Source organism: Sturnus vulgaris, chromosome W (assembly GCF_052056855.1).
Source record: "Sturnus vulgaris isolate bStuVul1 chromosome W, bStuVul1.hap1, whole genome shotgun sequence".
Classification (NCBI taxonomy): Eukaryota; Metazoa; Chordata; class Aves; order Passeriformes; family Sturnidae; genus Sturnus; species Sturnus vulgaris.
In genome coordinates this window covers 24237098-24259065 of record NC_142282.1, presented here as the reverse complement: position 1 = coordinate 24259065, position 21968 = coordinate 24237098, and the positions used below count along the sequence as shown (strand labels likewise).

At 48.2% G+C, this 21968-nt stretch overlaps 1 protein-coding gene across 1 annotated transcript in view; it reads left to right on the top strand.

The window, feature by feature from the left end:
- The window catches only part of LOC148220043 (endogenous retrovirus group K member 8 Gag polyprotein-like), a 119672-nt gene that overhangs the window by 97027 nt on the left and 677 nt on the right, over positions 1–21968 (top strand). The window lies entirely within an intron of this gene.

Here is a 21968-nt window from a genome sequence, read left to right as displayed (position 1 = left end):
CTCCTGTTACCCCAGAAATAGAGATGGATTCTTCTCCTACATACTTTGATGGCATCAGAGTACATTGGGCGCCGGTGTCAACCAAAGCCTTATGTTTTTGTGGCTTAGATGTGCCAGGCCATCGGATCCACACAGTCCACTATATCCGATTATCCCTCTCCTCTACCTGGCTAGAGGCAGGGCTCCTCTATTCCTGATCTTGGTACACGTCGCTCTCTTCCTGTAAATAGGTTCTTTAGGTCCCTTCAAGAAGATCAGTCATATCATCATTCTGATACTGTCTGGAGTTCTGTACACAAGAGACTGGAGCAGCATTGACTCTAGATGAGCTTCTTGTGGTAGGTGTCCCTCTTTTCAGCTCACGTACCCGGGCTGCTAAGGAGGAGGTGTGTTTTCCATCCCACTTCCTCATGTCTTCTCCATGCTTCTGAAGGAAAAAACAGAGGTTACCTCGTGGAGTGTGTCATCTGTCCCCGCCTGAGGAACGCCGGCTCCTAATGGCAGAAACTCTTGTTGGTTCTGGAGAGATCTGGTAGTTGTTTTCCTTAAGTTCTTTTTTTAGTTTCTGATGGCTCTCTTCAATCAAGCTTCGGACTTGCTCCACCAGCCTTGTTTCCACGGATGAGACATGGGTACGAAATGCAGCTGTGACAGTGTCCTCATAAATTCTTAGTTTATTGGCCAAGACGCCTACCATGTCCTCACCTTCCCTCCACTGCAGCATTGCCAGATAAGGGGAATACATAACTGATCCAAGCCATGCAAATCTCAGCCACATCTGTGACGTGCACTGGACACAGTCTGGGCTCTTAGGAAATCTCTCATCTTCTGAGAAAATGATCTCCAGCACGGCCAATTCCCTCAGGCATCGGATACCTTGTTCTATTGTGCTCCATTTTCCTTGGTGCACCTGGAGATCTTCTTTACAAAGGTATCTCTCCTTCACACTTGTCAGTAGTCACCGCCAGAGGCTGAGAGTTTCTTGGGTTCTCCCAATCCCCTGGTCAATGACCACATCCCGGGACAGAGATCCCAGTTGCCTGGCCTCACATCCATCCAGAATGGTGTCATTGGCTGCAGCGTCCCAGATGCGGAGCAGCCAGGTCAAGATGGACTCATTTGTCTGGTGGGTGAATTCCCTCCGCAGGTCACGCAGCTCACCCAGGGATAGAGAGCGAGTGATGATTTCTGGCTCTGTCTCTTCCGCTGGGTGCGAAGGTCCTGCCACGTCCTCGTCAGTCACTATGCGAACTGATTTGCTCTTTGATTTCTTCTTCTGAACGGGGCAACTGCTACTGGTCTAGGCTGTTCTGGCTCAGTGATGGTTTGTGTGGAGATGCTGATGGCACTTCTGGCTTTTTTTCTCCTCTGTGGCAGTCTGTGTAGACACGGACACTGTTGCTTTGCTTTTGGCTTTTTCCTCCTCTGTGGCAGTCTGCATAGACACGGACACTGTTGCTTTGTGTTTGGTTCTTCTCCTCTTTATGACATGGTGTGCAGACGTGGACGAAGTTGATTTGTTTCTTTTTTCCTCTTCCTCAAGATTATGCAGCAATACACCATGTAGTGTTTTATTTCTAAGCACATTGTAGGCTGTGGAGAGGAGACAGAGCAGAACTAACAACAATATTATGCTGTCTTTAGCATCCAGCGGGAACTCAATATTTCCAAAAACTACTGAATCAGGCTGGAAAGATAGGAAAAAATCATTCTTTACCCCGCCCCCCAAGGGCTGGGTGTGATTGCTAAACCCCGGATGTAGCACCCTAGACTAGGACAAGCAAACAAAGTCGAGTATATATTCCCAATTATGTACATTGCCTCAGAGGTTATCATGCAGTAGACATAATAGGCTAGTAAAGCAATTTTTATACCATATCCAGATCTACACAGGAGCATTACAGCTGGCAGATAGTTCCCCATGTGCAGAAAAATATAGAGAACAAGATATAAAACCCATGTAAGCATGTTGAGAATCATGGTGAATACAAAATTGTAATACAGACCTTTCACAGTACCCTTCGTGCCCCACGTTGGGAGCCAATAAATGTGTTGGTTTGAAAGTAAAACCAGTGCGAGACTCCAAGTCAGTAATACAATTTTATAGGAGAAAAGAGAAAAAATAAAATACGTGCAATAATATAAAAGAAAAACGACCAACATAGTCAGAAATACAACCTGACACCCTGTCAGTCAGGGTGTTGGTAGCAGTCCCTATAAATAGTGGCTGCAGTCCTCCTGGATGTCAGATGTGGTTCAGTTGAAGCAGTGCTCCTGTAGAAGGTGCAGTTTTCCTCCGAAGATCCAGAGATGATGTGGAAAAAGGTCCGAAATTCCTTTGGGATCCAGTGGAAAGGACTGCCTTGGTGTTCCAAATCACAGTTTTTATCTAGGCAGGAAATGTTTGGCTCCTCCCCCTGGCTGGAGCATCTCCCAATGGGATGATGTAATCTTATCAGTCACACAATAGGACTTAATGGCCCATTAACAGAATATATCTTCTGGAGGAAGGATGGGTTGTGAAAAGATAATGATGATCATCCCCCTGATCTTATCAGATGGCACATCAGCAGGGGATATCTCCCACAGAGATAAGGATCACCACCCCTCCCACATTTTAACAGATGGTGATAGAATACACATTTTTGCATTGTACCCCAGGACAGACGTGAATTTGTGGAATGTGGGGAGTCCCAGTTTAATTTTAGGGGGAATTTGTGGAATTCCAAGGATCTCACAGGAATATTGGGATGAATTTGGTGAATTTTAGGGTATACATGTGAATTTTAGGGTTCTCACATGAGTTTTGGGAGTGCCAGGCTGATTTTGCGGTGAATTCTGTCGATTTTGGGGTATGCAGGTGAGCATTTGGGAGTCGTGGGAGAGTTTTGGGATGAATTTGGGGGGATGCAGGTGGATTTTCCAGGGAATTTTGGTGATTTTTGAGAGTCCCAGATGGGTCTTGGAGTGAAGTTGGTGGATTTGGGGGTATCTGGGTGGGTTTTGAGGGGGATTGAAGAGATTTTGGGGTGAATTTGGGAGGTGTTGGGGGGACTGAATCTTGGGGTGATTTGAGGGATTTTGGGGGTTGCAGGTGGGATTTTGGGGTGAAGCCCTGGGATTTGGGGGTCCCCTGTGAATTTTGGGGTGAATTTGTGGAATTGTGGGAGCTGCCACCTGAGTGCTGGGCATCCCAGGGAGGACTGCGGGGTGAATTTTGGGTTTCCCAGGTGAGTTTCTGCGGTGAAAAGTTTCAAAAAGGTTTTTTCTTGAAAAGAAATTAAAGCCAGAAGGTTATTGAAGATTAATAGATGTGATGCAAGTAGCTAATATGCAGACAATACACAGTGAGACAAATCATGGGGAAAATACAGTTGTAACACATGAGTGTGTGAGGACGGGATCGGTACACCTAGTGCAAGCCTTTTCAGTTTTGGGGATCCCTAGGGAAAACTTAACTGATCAGGGCGCAGCATATAAGTCCAAGGAGTTCCTGGAATTCGTCCAGCGGTGGGGAGTGGAACACAAAACTGGCACCTCCCACTCCCCCACAGGCCAAGGTGTAGTAGAGAGAGCCAATCAGATGCTCAAGCAGGTTTTGGCTAAACAGAGCAGTTCAACTGTGTGTATGTCTCCACAGCAGAAGCTCTGCAAAGCCATGTTTACTATCAATTTCCTGAATTGTTCATTTGAAAACATGAGTCCACCTGTGGTACGTCACTTTAACAGTGGTAAACAGTTCAAGTTATCCCAACATCCTCCAGTCTTGATTAAGCACCCAGAAACCTGGGAAATGAAAGGTCCCTATGAGCTCGTTACCTGGGGGCGTGGCTATGCGTGTGTATCCACGCCCTCAGGCCCTCGGTGGATTCCCCAAAAGTGGGTGAAACCGTATGTCCCCAAACATCCTGCTCCAACTGAGGGGAACGAGGAGCAGGTGGCTGTGGCTTCAAAAAGAAGACGCCACCGGAAACAAGAAAAAGAAATCCTCATAGAGGATGACATTCCGGCATATAGACAATTTTAATAGGTTTGACAATGTTTGTCTTTCCTTTTAGAGAAAAGCTTCCCTTCTCTAGGTCCTGTGATGAACCCCATTCAAGTTGTTTTCCTGTTAACACTGAACAGTTTAGCAACTGCATGAATCGCCCTTCAGCCATGTCAAAACATCTAGATGAACCTGGCACACACACTCCAAAATCGTGCTGCAGTAAATTTTCTCCTACTACTGCACGGTCATGAGTGCTAGGAATTTGAAGGACTTTGCTGTATGGACCTGACCTCGAGAGCTCCTAACATCCATGCTACCCTAATCTGAAAACTGGTTCAATGGACTGTTCAAAGGCTGGGGATTCACTTGGCGGTGGGCAAAGTCATAATTTAAATGAAACTAATATCCTTCTTTCAACTTAGTAAAAGAAAAAACAGGGAGATATTGCATTTCCTAGGAGGATTGCAAATGGTACATTCTGTGACCCCTGCTATGCCCTGTAGCTTGGTCCCTCTCCCCTCCTGGCCATTCAGGGCTGGCTGGGATCCAATTTCTCCCTGCCCCCCCTTTTCAGACCCTAGAAAAGATCTGTACCCCCTGAGCTCTGTCTCTTTCTCCCTCTCTTTCTCCCTCTTTTCCTTGCTACCCACGAGAAATAAACCCTGCAACTTCATCAGGGAAAAGAGCCTCTTTTGTTATCTTATTTAGGTCCATGAAGCAAGGGCCCAGGAGGATTCATTCTAAGACCTGAGCTAGACCAGAGGAAAAGGTGAAGACCCCATTTTTAGGGCCAAGAAAAAGCCTCAGCACTGCTGCTTGTGCTGCTTCTTGGTTCCCTTGCAGCCTGCTGTGGAAATACTGGCGGTCACTTCTAGGCGCCGAGTTGCACACAGCACCACGGTAAATGCCGCAGAGAAGGGAAATACAGAGTGCAGAGAGGAGATGGACGTGGCTTACGTGCAATAAGTAGAAGGTGAACCTAGGCACTGCCTCTTTAATCTGGCCCCCTCTGCTCTGCTTGCAACTTTTGCAAGTCGGCAAAGGGAGCTGCAAGTATTTAGAATAGAGGGCAGCGAGACGCCGTGTGTTATGTGCCCTTTCAGGGCTGCTGACAGAGGGCTACTTTAAGAACGCCTTCTTGTTCCTCGCGTCCTTCTCGCTTCGCTCTAACTGCATGCAGCACAGGACAGCGAAGGTGTGAGGAAGGGCACTGCGCCAGCTTTTGCCCTTGCTTGCAACGGCTGTGTGCTACTTTTCCAAGCAGCAAGAGCACTGAGAAGTGAAAGCAATTGTGAAGGAACTCGTTGACTACTCGTGTGCTCTTCGCTGCGCTGCGGTTGCAATCCCGGTGCCCTGCGGCTTCGTTCTTCGCCTTCTTTACAATTTAAAGCAGATTTGAACCCCTTGAAGACTGGTGGGGTGAACTTCAAAAACCATGTGATGGGTTTGGAGAAGATTTCACCTGCTGCCACTTCCTCTCAGTAAGTACCATTATTGAAGTAGCCTCAGAAACACACACTTAGAGTGCGATAGCTCTGAATCCATGTGGCCATCTTCCAGAGAAAATTAAAAATCCATGAATTCCTCAACGGATCAATCCACAAAACGAACCGGAAAACAGCCTCAGTAACCTTGGTTATGAGACTCATGTTTAAAAAAGGCCTTGCAAATGGGAGAGATATAGCAGTGACCACATGGAGGCCAATCCAGGGTAAGCTGGACAGCATGGTGTCACCTACCACAAGCTTGGGTAATTCAAGAACTGTTATTCCCTTTTCTACCCCTCTCTCAATGTCCTCAGGCAATGCCTCATGTCCCGGGCGCCAAAATCTGTCTTGGTTTGAAAGACAGGTATGATCTAAGGAAAGGCAAGAGCCCCTTTCCTGCGATGCAGAGTGCAACCCCCCTACCTTTTAATTATTTTAGTTTTAAATCAGAGGCCTTCAGGTAGGAGATGTGGGGATATGAATAACAGTTCTCTACTGATATCTAACAAGGCAGAAAACAACAACAGCTATAAAAATTGACAACAGAACAGAACAGTATAACTCAGTTCCAGTCCCTTTTGGCCACAGGCTGTCTCCCTGCGCTCAGTTACCGGTGCTGTAGGGGCAGGACAGGTACTGCGCAGTTGAAGCGGGCTGGAGTGACGGCGGCAGCGGCCCAGGGGTGAGAGGGATGGGGAAAGTGACTCCCCCCTCACGGTGTCGGTCTTGGTGCTCGGCAGAGTGTCTGGAGGTAGTAGGGTGAGGTGGGAGAGCAGCAGAGCAATGTCCAAAGGCAGGGTGCGTGGATCTCAGTGCTGGGGTGGCAGGGGAGATGCCAGATCTGAGCATGGGGTGTCCTCTCCCTTCACGAGCCAAATGAGTTTTCCAGCTCTCTTCCGACCCCCGTCAAACTTTTCCTTTTTCCGGTTTCCCCCCCCCCTCCCTCCACCCACCTCCCTGCGAGAGAACATTATCTTAAGGTGTAGCCACTTAGCATAACAATGGGAGAAATTCCAAAGAAAGAAAAGGGAAGCATTCAACCCCCAACATTATCCACCCCTTTCATTCTCCCATACTAATATGCTATATCAAATTAAACCGTTACATTATATACACATACATGCAGTTAGAGACATAGGCACAGTACTATAGGTATTTCACCCTAAAACAAGGTCTCCTTGGGGTATGCATCGCATCTCTCCACTCTTTTGCATCACCCTCCAGGTGCAACCTGGTCCCTGAGCGAATACAACTCCACGGAAGGGATTTTCTTTGCTGGAGGCCGTTCTTGAAATGGGTTCCCTTGTCTGACTCAGTTCTCTCAGGGGTACGATGCCTCCAAAGGACTTGTTTTTCCAGGCCCAAAATGTTGTTCCGAGCAGTGGCATGAGGCACAGGGTAGGTCTCTAACCATCCAGTGGTGGCTTCCACCATGGTCAGTACATAGCGCTTGCCCTGGCGGGTTTGAGACAGTGTGATGTAGTCAATCTGCCAGGCCTCTCCATACTTATATTTGGCCCATCGCCCCCAATACCATAGGGGCTTCACACGTTTGGCCTGCTTGATGGCAGCACACGTCTCACAGTCATGGATAACTTGAGAAATGCTGTCCATGGTTAGATCCACCCCTCGGTCCCATGCCCACTTATAGGTGGCATCTCTGACCTGATGACCTGAGGCATCATGGCCCCATCGAGCCAGGAACAACTGTCCCTTGTGCTGCCAATCTAAATCTATCTTCGACACCTCTATCTGTGCAGCCTCATCTACCTGCTCATTGTGTCGCTGTTCCTCATTATCCCTACTCTTGGGGACATGTGACGTTTCTTCCACCCACTGCCCACCTCACCTGGGCTACCGGCTAGCTCTGGGAATCCTATATCGGTGAGTGGCCCCTCCCCGGCAACAGTCCGGGAGCCACAGCAGGGGTGTAGCAACAGCTACGCCTGGGCGAGTCATCAGGGAGGGATAAAGAGTCACAGGAGAGACCTTTTACGGTTCTGGGGGAAGGCATTTATTGAAGGAAAAGGTAACAAGTCCAGAGGTAGGGAGGGGGAACCGCAAAAGGCAGTTAGAACGGGTTCTACACAGGCTTAAGTACAAGGGAGGAGCAAGGGGATGGCATAAAACTCTGGCCAATAACGGTTAACGGGGGGAGGTACAGAAGGTGGGGAAAGGGGTACATTGAGCCAATAAGGCAAACCGAGGGTGGGGATACATACAATATAACCAATCATGAATACAAGAGGGAATGCTTGACATAGAAACTTCTAGAACAAAGGGAGCGGATACAAAGGAATGACATCCCGTGGGGCAGGGTTTAGGGTGAGGGACAGGGAAGGTTCCAGATAAAGGGGAGGGGTTTAGGATGACTGACTAGGACAAGGGCGGGAAAGGGAAAAACCATTATGTACTTAACTTAGGGGAAAGAAACTGGGATGAACCATGAACACAGAAGGAAAATTAACATTAAACAACATAACACAACAGACATGGGCATCTACTTGACGGACTTTCACAGGCAGCTTCTCTACCCGGGTGGCAATGTCTTTCCATTCATCGGCAGCCCAGATTGGTTTTCCCCTACGTTGCCAGTTAGCCTTTTTCCACCTTTCCACCCAACCCCGCAGAGAATTGGCTACCATCCATTAATAGGTGTAAAGGTAGAGTTTTGGCCACTTCTCTCTTTCAGCAATGTCCAGGGCCAGCTGAACAGCTTTGAGTTCAGCAAGTTAACTCGATCCATCTTCTCCTTCGGTAGCTTGTTCAACCTGTTGTGTGGGGCTCCATACGGCTGCTTTCCACTTCCGGTTCATCCCCACGATGCGGCAGGAACCATCAGTGAAAGGAGCATAGCATGTTTCATCTGCTGGCAGTTGGTTATACGTGGGGCTTCTTCAGCCCGGGTCACTTGTTCCTGTTCCTCTTCGTGGGCAAGACCAAAGTCTTCCCCTTCCAGCCAGTTGGCAATTATCTCCAAAATCCCAGGGCGATTCGGGTTTCCAATACAGGCGCGTTGTGTGATGAGGGCAATCCATTTGCTCCATGTGGCGTCAGTGGCATGGTGGGTTGAGGGAACCTTTCCTTTAAACATCCACCCCAGCACTGGCAGTCGGGGTGCCAGGAGGAGTTGTGTTTCCGTGCCAACCACCTCTGAGGCAGCTTGAACCTCTTCATAGGCGGCCAAGATCTCCCTCTCCTTAGGAGTATAGTTGGCCTCGGACCCTCTGTGGCTTCGACACCAGAATCCCAGTGGTTGCCCACGCGTCTCACCAGGCACCTTCTGCCACAGGCTCCAGGACAGACCATGGTTCCCGGCGGCAGAGTAGAGAACGTTCTTCACATCTGGTCCCGTCCTGACTGGGCCAAGGGCTACTGCATGAGCGATCTCCTGCTTGATCTGGGCAAAGGCTTGCTGCTGCTCAGGGCCCCAGTGGAAATCGTTCTTCTTGCGGGTAACCAGGTAGAGAGGGCTCACAATCTGACTGTACTCAGGAATGTGCATTCTCCAAAAGCCTATGGCACCTAGGAAGGCTTGTGTTTCCTTCTTGCTGGTTGGTGGAGACATTGCAGTGATCTTATTGATGACCTCACTGGGAATCTGGCGCCGTCCATCTTGCCACTTTACTCCCAGGAACTGGATCTCTTGGGCAGGCCCTTTGACTTTGCTCTTTTGAATGGCAAAGCCGGGTCCCAGCAGAATCTCAGTGATCTTTTCTACTTTCTGAAATACCTCCATTGCTGTGTACCCCCACACAATGATGTCATCAATGTACCGCTGATGTTCTGCAGATCCGCCCATCTCCAGCGTAGCCTGGATCAATCCATGACAGATGGTGGGGCTGTGTTTCCACCCCTGGGGCGGTCGGTTCCACGTGTATTGCACACCCCTCCAGGTGAAAGCAAACTGAGGCCTGCACTCTACTGCCAGAGGAATGGAGAAAAATGCATTGGCGATGTCAGTGGTGGCGTACCACTTTGCCGCCTTGGACCCCAGCTCGTACTGGAGTTCCAGCATGTCCGGCACAGCAGCGCTCAGTGGTGGAGTCATTTCATTCAGTGCAAGATATTCCACGGTTAATCTCCATTCTCCTTCAGATTTACGCACAGGCCAGATGGGGCTGTTGAAGGGTGAGTGGGTTTTGCTGACCACCCCTTGGCTCTCCAGCTCACGGATCATCTTGTGGATGGGGATCACGGCATCTCGATTCGTCCGGTAGTGCCGGCGGTGCACTGTTGAGGTAGCAATTGGCACCTGTTGCTCTTTCACCCTGAGGAGTCCCACTGCAGATGGGTTTTCTGATAGACCAGGCAGGGTGTTGAACTGCTTAATGCTCTCTGCCGCCACAGCAGCTATTCCAAAAGCCCACCTGAGTCCCTTTGGGTCTTTGTAATAGCCGTTCCTGAGGAAGTCTATGCCTAGGATACATGGTGCCTCTGGGCCAGTCACAATTGGATGTTTCTGCCACTCTTTCCCAGTCAGGCTCACCTCAGCCTCCAGCAGAGTCAATTCCTGAGATCCCCCTGTAACCCCAGCAATTGAAACAGGTTCCTTCCCGACATGTCCTGATGGTATTAATGTACACTGTGAACCAGTGTCAACCAATGCTCTGTGTTCCTGTGGCTCTGATGTGCCAGGCCATCGGATCCACACTGTCCAAAAGATCCGGTTTTCCCGTGCCTCTCCCTGGCTAGAGGCAGGGCCCCTCTAGCCCTGGTTATTATTTCTCTCCTGGGCATACATACTGGAGGTTCCTTCAAGGGGATCTGACAGATCATCCTCCCTTCTGTAATACCCTGCACCTCCATGGGAGGCTGAGGCTACCCTCACTTTAGTGGAGTTCCCTCTGTTGGTGTTCCCCTCCCTGATTTGGCGCACCCGTGCTGCCAGGACAGAAGTGGGTTTCCCATCCCACCTTCTCATGTCTTCCCCGTGGTCACGTAGAAAAAACCACAGGTCAGCACGTGGGGTGTACCCTCTCTCCCTAGCTGGGGGGCGTTGGGCTCTACTTTTGGGGTCCATGACTCGCACTGGTGCTGCACTGATCTTCCTCACCTCTTATCTCCTTCATCTCCTCTTTAAAGTCCTCTCTGAGGTCCTTAACCACAGCAGAGACATGAGCCTGAATTGGGCCAGCCATCATACTCTGAAAATTCCTGAGCCTCTTGGGAACAGAACCCACTGTCACTTGGTTGGTATCAGCATTAATCATTGCAATAAAGGGGGTATATTGAGATGGGCCCAGGTTTGCCAGATTCCACAACCTCTGCCCTGTGCACCTGACCTTGTCAGGGTCATTGTCATGCTGTCCATCCCTCCCAAAGAGCACCTCCAGTACTGCCACTTCTCTCAGCTGTTGGATCCCTTCCTCAAGGGTATTCCAACGCATTCTCTGGTGGTGCTCCTGCATTCTTTCCCTGTGGACAAATCTATCTCTCACACTCATTAAAGGTCGCTCCCAGAGGGAAAGGAGACCTGTCTCCCTTACAAATACTTGGTCCACACCTGAGTCCTGGGTCAAGGCTCCCAAATTCCTTAACTCAGTACCATCCAGTTGCACACCTGTACCCATAAGGTCCCAGACCCGCAGTAACCAGGTTGTAAAAGCCTCACGGCCCCGTCGTACAATGTCTTTTCGCAGGTTACGGAGACTCTCGTATGACAGGGACTCGGTGATGATCTCAACTTCTGGCTCCCCTGCTGGTTGTGAGGGGCCCCCTTCCTGACCCTTATTATCTAGGTGCCTTGTTTTCATCTTAGACTTCCTAGTTTCCACAGGGGCAACTGCTGCTGCTGAGTGCCCTTGCAGTTCAGCTGGAACCTGGACAGATGTAACATCTGTGGGTCCCACTGCTGCACCATCAGAGTCTTCCCTCTTTAAGGCAGGGGGAGGGTTTCTCACGAGCTGGGGAGAGGTACTCCTTCAGCATCTGGCCCATCTCATGTATCTCCTTCGCTAGCACACCTACCCATTCTGGGTGGTTCCTTTCCAAGGTGGGCTGTGAATGTTAGATAGAACAGGTTTAACAGGGATATAAGCAACACTAGCCACAGTATAATGTCATTAGCATTTAAAGCGGATTGGAACCCCTTGAAGACTGGTGGGGTGAACTTCAAAAACCATGTGATGGGTTTGGAGAAGATTTCACCTGCTGCCACTTCCTCTCAGTAAGTACCATTATTGAAGTAGCCCCAGAAACACACACTTAGAGTGCGATAGCTCTGAATCCATGTGGCCATCTTCCAGAGAAAATTAAAAATCCATGAATTCCTCAGCTGATCAATCCACAAAATGAACCAGATAATAGCCACAGTAACCTTGATTATGAGACTCATGTTTAAAAAAGGCCTTGCAAATGGGAGAGATATAGCAGTGACCACATGGAGGCCAATCCAGGGCAAGCTGGACAGCATGGTGTCACCTACCACAAGCTTGGGTAATTCAAGAACTGTTATTCCCTTTTCTACCCCTCTCTCAATGTCCTCAGGCAATGCCTCATGTCCCGGGCGCCAAAATCTGTCTTGGTTTGAAAGACGGGTATGGTCTAAGAAAAGGCAAGACCCCCTTTCCTGCGATGCAGAGTGTAGCCCCCCTCCCTTTTAATTACTTTAGGTCCAAATCAGAGGCCTTCAGGCAGGAGATGTGGGGATAAGAATAACAGTTCTCTACTGATATCTAACAAGGCAGAAAACAACAACAGCTATAAAAATTGACAACAGAACAGAACAGTGTAACTCAGTTCCAGTCCCTTTTGGCTGCAGGCTGTCTCTCTGTGCTCAGGTACAGGTGCTGTGGGGGCAGGGCAGGTCCCGCCGAGTTGAAGAGGGCTGCAGCCCAAGGTGGGGGGGATGGGGAAAGTGACTCCCCCCTCACGGTGTCGGTCATGGTGCTCGGCAGAGTGTCCGGAGGTAGTAGGGTGAGGTGGGAGAGCAGCAGAGCGATGTCCAAATGCAGGGTGCGTGGATCTCAGTGCTGGGGTGGCAGTGGAGATGCCAGATAGGAGCACTGGGTGTCGTCTCCCTCCACGAGCCAAACGAGAGAGTTTTCCAGCCCACCTTTCCTTTTTCCCGTTTCACCCCCCCTCCCTCCACACACCTCCCTGGGAGAGAACATTACCTAAAGATGTAGCCAATTAGCATAAAAATGGGATAAATTCCACAGAAGGAAAAGGGAAGCGTTCACCCCCCAACAATGGATTACACCACAGCAAAGGTGTGAGGAAGGGCACTGCCCCAGATTTTTTTTTTTTTTTTTTTTTTTTTTTTTTTGCCCTGGCGTGCAACGGCAGCGAGCTACTTTTCCAAGCAGCAAGGGCACTGAGAAGTGAAAGCGATTGTGAAGGAGTTCTTTGACTGCTCGTGTGCTCTTCGCTGCACTGCACTCGCAAGCGGCTTCGTTCTTCACCTTCTGCGTTCCGGACAGAGCTCTACTCCTGGGGTCAGTTTCAGCACTGCCCAGCTTGTCCTCAGTTCTGCGGGCAAGCACGCCCTGTTGCCTTGCTCCGAGTGCAAAGTCCCTAGCGAGCTCTCGCTCAGTGCAATGCACCCAGAAAGACACTCTCGCTCGTCTTTTAAGGAGCGATTCCTAACAGCAGAAGCAGCAGAAGCACAAACTGGATGACGAGAAGGGACAATGTAGAACACGTCTCTGTCCTGGCACATTTTCGTGTGCGATATGTCCCTCCATGTCCTCGGTCCATGCAAAGCTCTATGTACTGTGAGCGCTGCTACTTGCAGCTGAGAAGGACCGTGGAGCTAGCAGCGAATTCGGAGAGTGCTGAGCACGTAGTCAAGGAGCGAGATGTGCCCCTCCAATGCGCTGTTAATATCAGCTTCCTCGCTTCGGGGGCGAGCACCGGCCACAAGACCTTCTCGTGCTGGCAACAGATCTCTGTGAAGGGCGTAGGCGAAAAGCTTTCGTTTTCCATTTGAACTGTGAGAGAGGCAGACTGTTGCACGGAGCTCTGAAAACAAAGGTGCACGCCCTAGGTGGGCTTGGGCAGAAGCAGCGTTCTCGAGCACTTGGCTGCCGGCACACTGCTGGCTGTGTTGCGCTGCCTCAGCGGCTTCTGGCCGCCGGGGGCTGAAAGCGGAGCCAGGCGTGGGCGAAGGCGGTGAACGAAGCCGCACAAGTACCGTGCTTGTGTGCACCACGTTACAGGCTACTAGGAGAGGAAGGTGGCAGCCTCTCGCTTGCCTTCCCAAGTGCCCTTAGCAGTCGAAAGGAGCAAGCTGAAGCACTGCTGCTTGTGCTGCTCCTTGGTTCCCTTGCAGCCTGCTGTGGAAACATTGGCGGTCACTTCAAGGCGCCGAATTGCACACAGCACCACGGTAAATGCCGCGGAGAAGGGAAATACAGAGTGCAGCGAGGACCTGGACGTGGCTTACGTGCAATAAGTAGAAGGTGAACCTAGGCACTGCCTCTTCAATCTGGCCCCCTCTGCTCTGCTTGCAACTTTTGCAAGTCGGCAAAGGGAGCTGCAAGTATTTAGAATAGAGGGCAGCGAGACGCCGTGTGTTATGTGCCCTTTCAGGGCTGCTTGACAGAGGGCTACTTTAAGAATGCCTTCTTCTTCCTCGCGTCCTTCTCGCTTCGCTCTAGCTGCATTTAGTACACCACAGCGAAGGTGTGATGAAGGGCACTGCCCCAGCTTTTGCCTAGGCCTGCCTGTGCTGGGCCTTTAGCTGCACACCAAAACAATGGCATTTCTGAACCTCAAGGTATAAAAGGCGTTAGTGCAGCCTAAGGAATGGCAAGTGCCTAGGCATAACGTAAAGAGACCGCGTATGAGGGAGTCTTTAGAGGATTCCTCCCCCATGGTGCTGGTGTATTCTCATTCTCGTGCTGAACTGAAAAGTCCACGCATGTCAAGTCCCGCCTGCCTTGTGCAAAGACGAGCACAAATGTGGGGCTATGATCCTCTGTTCCAGAGCTCTGCTTTTGGGTGTGTGGGCCGCCATGAGCCTGCAGCAGCCTCAGAGGACACTGTGGATTGTGGATGTGGTTGGCCGGCTGCCCGACCCCCGTTGGTCTGACAGCGGCAGGAGTGGCGGCCGAACGGCATCGCCTGAGGGCCACATGGGGGGGCGGGGAGAGAGCCAGGAGTGACCCCGAGCGACACCGGAAGCGATATCTGAAGGGCCCAAAAGGCCAGCGGTGGCGTCGAGTTTCACGGGGAGGAGGCTGCTAAGCTGCTTTTAAAGGTGGAGCTCCTCTGCTCTAGGACAGACTGTGAGAGCAGTGGGTGTCCAATCTGGAGAACAGAAGGCTCCGGGGAGACCTTCGAGCCCCTTGCAGCGCCTGCTGGGGCTCCAAGATAGCTGGGGAGGGACTTTGGAAAAGGGTCTGGACTGGCAGGACAAGGAGGAATAGCTACAAAGTACCAGAGGGCAGGGGTAGATGGGATATTGCAAAGGAATTCTTCCTTGTGTGGGCGCTGAGGCCTGGCACATGTTGCTCAAAGAGGCTGTGTGGGAGCCCCATGGCAGGAAGTGTCCAGGGCCAGGCTGGAGCAGACATGGAGCAACCTGGACTAGTGGAAAAGTGTCCCTGCCCATGTCAGGATGTGGGAAGAAGATAATCTATCATCTCTAAGGTCGCTTCCAGTCCAAACCATTCTGGGATTCTAGGATTCATGGAAGGCCCTTTTCCAAGTGAAGTGTTGTATCTCTTGGCTCCCAGCTTGTAGTTGCCAGTTCTTCTGGAAGCAGGCCTGGCCAAGCAGCTGTGATGAGCCATGGGTTCCCAATAGGACAAGTGTGATATATTTGCAGAGAGGAAGGCTGCAGACAGATCTTCAAGGCCCAGGTAAAACAAGCAAAGGATTGAATAAAAGCCAAAGGTTGGTTGTGTTAGTCAGTTTGCTGGCTGTTGAAATGGCCCCAGGTCATTTTCAACATTTCTAATTTGGATTTGAGTAAAAAATTAATGTGTTACCTCCAGCGTAGGCTCTCCAATGCATCTCCATGTGCTCCCATCTCTTTGTTGTATATCAGGTTCTATTAACTGAAGACAGAATCATAACACAGTAGTAAAACATTTAGAGGTGCAGTTAACCAGCTTCAGGAGTTTTCAACTCTGCTGTTGACTTTTCTGGTAACTGTAAGCAAGGCAACACAATCCAGTTACTCCACTTTTCCTCTCTGAGGAAAAGATGATCTTTTTTCTTTTTTTTTTCGCAGTTTGAAAATAGCCTTGAATGAAGAGGGTTATGCATGTGGCATGTAGGATTCATTATTTTACCTTTCTCTTCTGCTGTCTTTCGCGTACTAGGTTTTTTTTTATTTTTTTTCTCGCTGTTCTCCATTCAGTAGGTTTGAAAGAATTCTAATTGTTGAGAGGATGCTTCTTTGAAGGCTCACTTAGCCCACCTTTGGGGTGAAGGAAAGAAGAAGACAAGGTCCTCTAAGAAGAGTAAAAAGCATACTTTAAAGAGACATTCAGAGATGTATGCTGATGCCATGCAATTACTGTGTAATCAGCAGAAATGTGTTGGAAAAACACCCATCAGTGACTTCAAAAGAAAGCCACACTCAAGGCAGGTAAAGAACAGAAGCATAAAACCCCAAAGGTATGAAATGGACAGATTTTCATTGGGAATGAGCAACTCCTGAATTTTTGGTTCTTGAACTAGGGGCTTGTAATAAATAGACTGTCTCCTTGCCAAACGTAAATTTGGTGTAATGTATTGCTCACTGCCCGTTGAAGTGCAGGGCTAGTAGACTAATATTTGCCATGGCAGGCATATTGTATGGCTTTCCTGTTAAAAAGATATTGGTTTTGCTCAAAGCATTCTGGATATGTACCCAGTCTGACACCTATTTTTTCGGCTGTATTTCCAAGTAAATGGCTTCCGTGATGATGCAGTAAGTTTATGTCATGAACAGGAATGAAGTGATTGCATGCATCCTTTTTTACCCTAAGCCAGGTGCTGAATAATGAGACAGAGACTCTCACTGACGCCAAGGAGTGCCCAAGCTTTTGGGAAAAGCACTGGGCAGATAAAGCCTATTTCCACATTTCTTGCTAGCGTCTTCTTCAAAGTTCATGGGTTTGTTCATCTTTTAGAGCTGTTCTAGATGTCTTTGTAGTTTACATGTACTAAATGTAGCCGGTATTGCTTTCAAATTCAAATGATCTGAAATGATAGAACTTCAAGAAATCTTTTTTCCCAGAATCGAAGTATGATGGAGTTACATAGGGAGAAACTTAATCTTAGTTATTCTATTCCATCTCACATCATGGCTGGGAGCAGGGAGAAGGGAGTATCTTTGGGGGACAGTGGGTTCCGGTTTAGTCAGTAAGCTGGGCAGAGGAGCCATCAGGTATTGTCTATTTTTTTGGGGGGGGGAGGATTCATGTGAACTCTTCCTTTTTTGTACGCTGCCACTAGTATTGTTGCTAAAATTGTTTGTTTTATCATCCATGTGACAAAATCAGCACACTTAATGAGGGATGAAGAGGGAGCAGCGACCTGAGAACAGGAGGAAGAAGAAGCAGAGCCTGCTGTCCTCCAGAAGAAATAAACACTACCAGCCAACTTTGCATCATCTGTGAACTTCCTGGGCGTGTACTCTATCCCCTTGTCCAGATCACTGATAAAGATATTAAACAGGACTGGGCCCCAGACTGAGCCTTGGGGACCAGCTGGATGAACTCTATTTCCCACCACTCTGTGGGCCGGGCCATCACTCAGTTTGTCACCCAGCAAACTGCCCACCCATCCAAACCATAAGCAGACAGTTTCCACAGGAGAATGATGTGAGACTCATTGCAAAAAGGATCAGGGAGATGCCTAGGAAGAGTCTCAGGTGAATCCAGGAGACTATAGTGGAGGACTATTCAGTTTTCCAATCAATTTGCTTAAAAAACTCTACAAAACGGTAATAAAAATCAAAGAAACAAACAAACAAAAAGGCAGACCAAACAAACACACAAAAAACCCCAAACAATAATCCCCAAAGAGACAAAAAAAGCCCCAAACAAGCCCACAAAAAAACCCACCCAAAACTGAGAAAAAAATCCCCAAACCCAACACATCAAAAAATCAGTGTGAAGGTTTTTAGTAACTTTAGAAATAAGAAAACAAAACAAAACAAAACAAACCATAAAATCACATTTCTAAAGGTGCTGACCCAGCCTCTTCTCCCAGCAGGGAGGACATCCTGACGTGGCGCTAGTTGGAAGAAAGCGGAACAGGGCAGCACCTGGGCCATTGTCACAGGACGGCCCTGTGGCTGCCCCATTGCCAAAACCTCGACACATAAATGAAACACAGGTATGCACATGTGCTTAGACACAGCAAAAATATATTTGTCTGAAAAGAACACTGGTCCATTTATATCACTGGAAAGAGCATAATGCCTCGTCTCAGCTTTCTTTTAAGTCATTACAAATGTTTCGAAAATATAGGAGTGCAGAAAATGGAAATATCCAAGATCAACATGAGGACCAATAACAAAGATTCCATTTTTGAAACAGCATTGGGAATCCTCTGCAGAAATTGACTCAAAGCTCTAAGATTTACAAAAAAGACCAAGAGTATTGGAGTCAATACAACACAGTGTCTGGAGACTTCAGCTGGTTGCCTTGATTTCTCAAATATGATGGCAGAAGCACCTTAGCAACTACAGCTGCCAGTTCTCTCAGGGCCCTGACATGCCTCTGGGTGGGTCCCATAGTCTTGCATGCTCAGGTTCCTCAAGTGGTTTGAAAGCTGACCTGCTACTATGGCTTAGAATCAAGTCCACCAGTCCAATAACCTGACAGATGTGGAAATAGTGACTGGCAGTAAAAATTGAGACCAACACTTGTTGAGTACTTCAGCCTTCTCCTTGTCTATTGTCACTAGTCCTGTCCGGCTTATGGGGGTGGGGGGGGGAATAGGGAAGTTGCGATAGGTTTCTTTTCATCTTCCTTTTCCCACTGAAATACCCCTAGGTGCCTTTATTATTCTTATTTTTGGCATGCTTTCCCAAATTCAGCTTCAACTGAGCCTTAGCTATACTGATCCCGTCTTCACACACTCATGTGTTACCACTGTATTTTCCCCATGATTTGTCTCACTGTGTATTGTCTGCATATTACCTACTTGCATCACATGTATTAATTTTCAATAAACTTCTGGCTTTAACTTGTTTTCAAAAACAAAACCTTTTGAACCTTTTCTCCACAGAAATTCACCTGGGAAACACAAAATCCCCAAAATTCACCCCGAAGTCCCCCCTGGGATGCCCAGCACTCAGGTGGCAGCTCCCACAATTCCACAAATTCACCCCAAAATTCACGGGGGGGCCCCAAATCCCAGAGCTTCACCCCAAAATTCCACCTGCAACCCCCAAAATCCCTCAAATCACCCCCAAGACCCAGTCCCCCCAACACCTCCCAAATTCACCCCAAAATCTCTCCAATCCCCCTCAAAACCCACCCAGACAGCCCAAATCAAAAAAATTCACTCCAAGACCCATCTGGGGCACACAAAAATCACCAAAATTCCCTGGAAAATCCACCTGCATCCCCCCAAATTCATCCCAAAATTCTCCCATGACTCCCAAATGATCAACTGGATACCCCACAATCGACAGAATTCACCCCAAAATCTGCCTGGCATCCCGAAAACTCACCTGCGAACCCTAAAATACACTTGTATACCCTAAAATTCACCAAATTCCCCCCAAAATTCCCCTGAGATCCCTAGAATTCCACAAATTCCCCCTAAAATTCAACTTGGACTCCCCACATTTTAGAAATTCACGTCTGTCCTGGGGTACAATGCAAAAATGTGTGTTCTATCACCATCTGTTAAAATGTGGGAGGAGTGGTGATCCTTATCTCTGTGGGAGATATCCTCTGCTGATGATGGGCATCCGATAAGATCAGGGGGATGATCATCGTTATCTTTTCACAACCCATCCTTCCTCCAGAAGATATATTATGTTAATGGGCCATTAAGTCCTCTTGTGTGACTGATAAGATTACATCATCCCATTGGGAGATGCTCCAGCTAGGGGGAGGAGCCAAACATTTCCTACCTAGATAAAAAGTGAGATTTGGAACACCAAAGCAGTCCTTTCCACTGGATCCCAGAGGAAAGTCGGACCTTTTTCCACATCATCGCTGGATCTTCGGAGGAAAACTGCACCTTCTACAGGAGCACTGCTTCAACTGAACCACATCTGTCATCCAGGAGGACTGCAGCCACCATTTATACGGACTGCTACCAACACTCTGACTGACAGGGTGTCAGGTTGTATTTCTGACTTTATTGGTGGTTTTTTCTTTTATATTATTGCACGTATTTTATTTTTTCTCTTTTCTCCTATAAAATTGTATTACTGACTTGGAGTCTCGCACTGGTTTTACTTTCAAACCGACACAACCCCAAACCTCGCTACCCGGGATCCCCCAAAATTCCAGAAATTCTCCCCCAAAATCAACCTGGGACCCCTCAAAACTTACCTGGATCTACCCAAATCCCCCCCTCCCCCCCCCCCCCCCAGTTCACCTGGGAACCCCCAAATCCCCAGCATTGAACCCAAAATTCACCTGGGACGCCAAAAACCTCCAAATTCGCTCCAAAATGATTGGCAACTTTACACAGTCCATTTTCCCACAAAAGGATCTAGAGCCCTGTGCGCTTCGTATACAAACTAAACGGAAAATACCTTTCTATTCATTCTCAGCAAAAAGACTTCCTATTCCTCCTTCTTTGCACAAAACTGCCTTCACTTTCAAACTTATTCTCTTGCTCACTTAGCTGCATAATGCTTAGTCCCTGTTCAGCATGCTCATTTTCTTCACTTTTACAAGGAATCCTCTCCTCATCGTCTTCTTCCCCTAGTTCTTCCATTTCCTGTGCCTAGATCACCTTTTTCTCTGTTAGATTTGTTTCTCCAGCTGATTTTTGACAACTGTCCCTATCTTGTGGCACCGCTCGCTCGAGAGAGGTGATTGTCCTGCTCTTCTCCGGGCTGGGACTGCGCTCTCTTCAAGCCCTGGGGGCAATTTTGGGTGCCACAACGTCAGAAAGACCTCAGGCTAATGGAGAAATGTCCAAAGGAGGGACACAGAGATAGTGAAGAGGCTGGAGGGGAAGCCATACAAAGAGTGGCTGAGGGCATTCGGTTCAGCTGCAGAGAGGACATTGAGCTCACACCTCACTTGGGACCTCTCACCTCCTCTCAAGGGCAGCACAGGGACAGCTTTGCTCTCTGCTCTCTGCTATCAGACACAGGAGCCAAGGGAATGCCAGGAGCTGTGTCAGGGGTTGATTAGGCTGGCTATCAGGGAAAGGTTTTTTTCCTCAGAGGCTGGTCAGGCACTGAATAGGTTCTCCAGGCAATGGGCACAGCCCCAAGGCTGCCAGAGATCCAGGAGCGTTTGGCCAATGCTCTCAGGGATGCAGAGGGTGGGACTGTTGGAGTGTCTGTGCAGGGCCAGGAGTTGGACTTTGACGATCCCTAGGGGTCCCTTCCGACTCAGGAAACTCTTACCATTTTCCCCTCTTTCCTCTCCTTGCACAATGCTCTCAGCTTTCTGTTCCACCCTATGTTCCACTTGTGAAACCTCCGCTACTTCTTTCCAGTTCAAGCACAGTTCTACTGGTTACAATCCAAAGATATACAGATTGAAAAACAACCAAAAACAAACACCTGCTTGGAATGTCGTGGTCTTATTTGGATCTCGAACTATGAAGTCGATTGTGCCTTGCAAGTTCTAAAAGCAAAACAACAACAAAAAACACCCACCACACCGTTTTAACATAGGGATTTGCTTTCTTCTAAGAAATCCATATCCCTTCTCAAAATGGATCTATTTCAGTAAGAGATCATCTTGAATAGATCACTTACTATCTAAAGAACATGGAACACTCAAATCCGTAATGATAAGCCTGTTACCTTGTCGTTTTCTGTTCCAAAGGCAAATGAATTTGCTCAAGTGCCGTTTGTAACAAGGACAGAGTTGAAAGTGCGGCTCTGAGAAATGTTTTGGTTTTCCTCTCCTATCTCTATCAAAAGCACTTTCTTCAATGGCTGAAACAATACTTGATATAGTCTGAATTTTAAAGGTCATGAAAATTTTCTCAAAAGTGAAAAATTAATATAGCAGTCAGGTTTTAAACCAACGGGAATTTTTGTTTTACCTGTTTGAAGATTTCCTTCACACTAAAATGCTGGCTGATGGATACCTAGAAGAAATCAATTCCCACAAAATGCTTCCGGGTAAGCCATTACATCATCCATTACAATTCGCTTCAGTGTCCTGTTCCTGTCCAATTGAAGGTCCCTGTTTAAGAGACTCAAGTACGGAGAGAAATAAATTTAAATATGACTACAGTGCCTTTAAATTTAAATCGAACTTCCTGATCAATCTCATAAAACCTTTAGGCTATATGGTGCCATTGATCTGTTTCTACTGAACAGAATCATGTCCTGGCTTGTTACAGATTAGTTCATTACAAAGAAAGAAATGCACAGAAGTTAAAATATT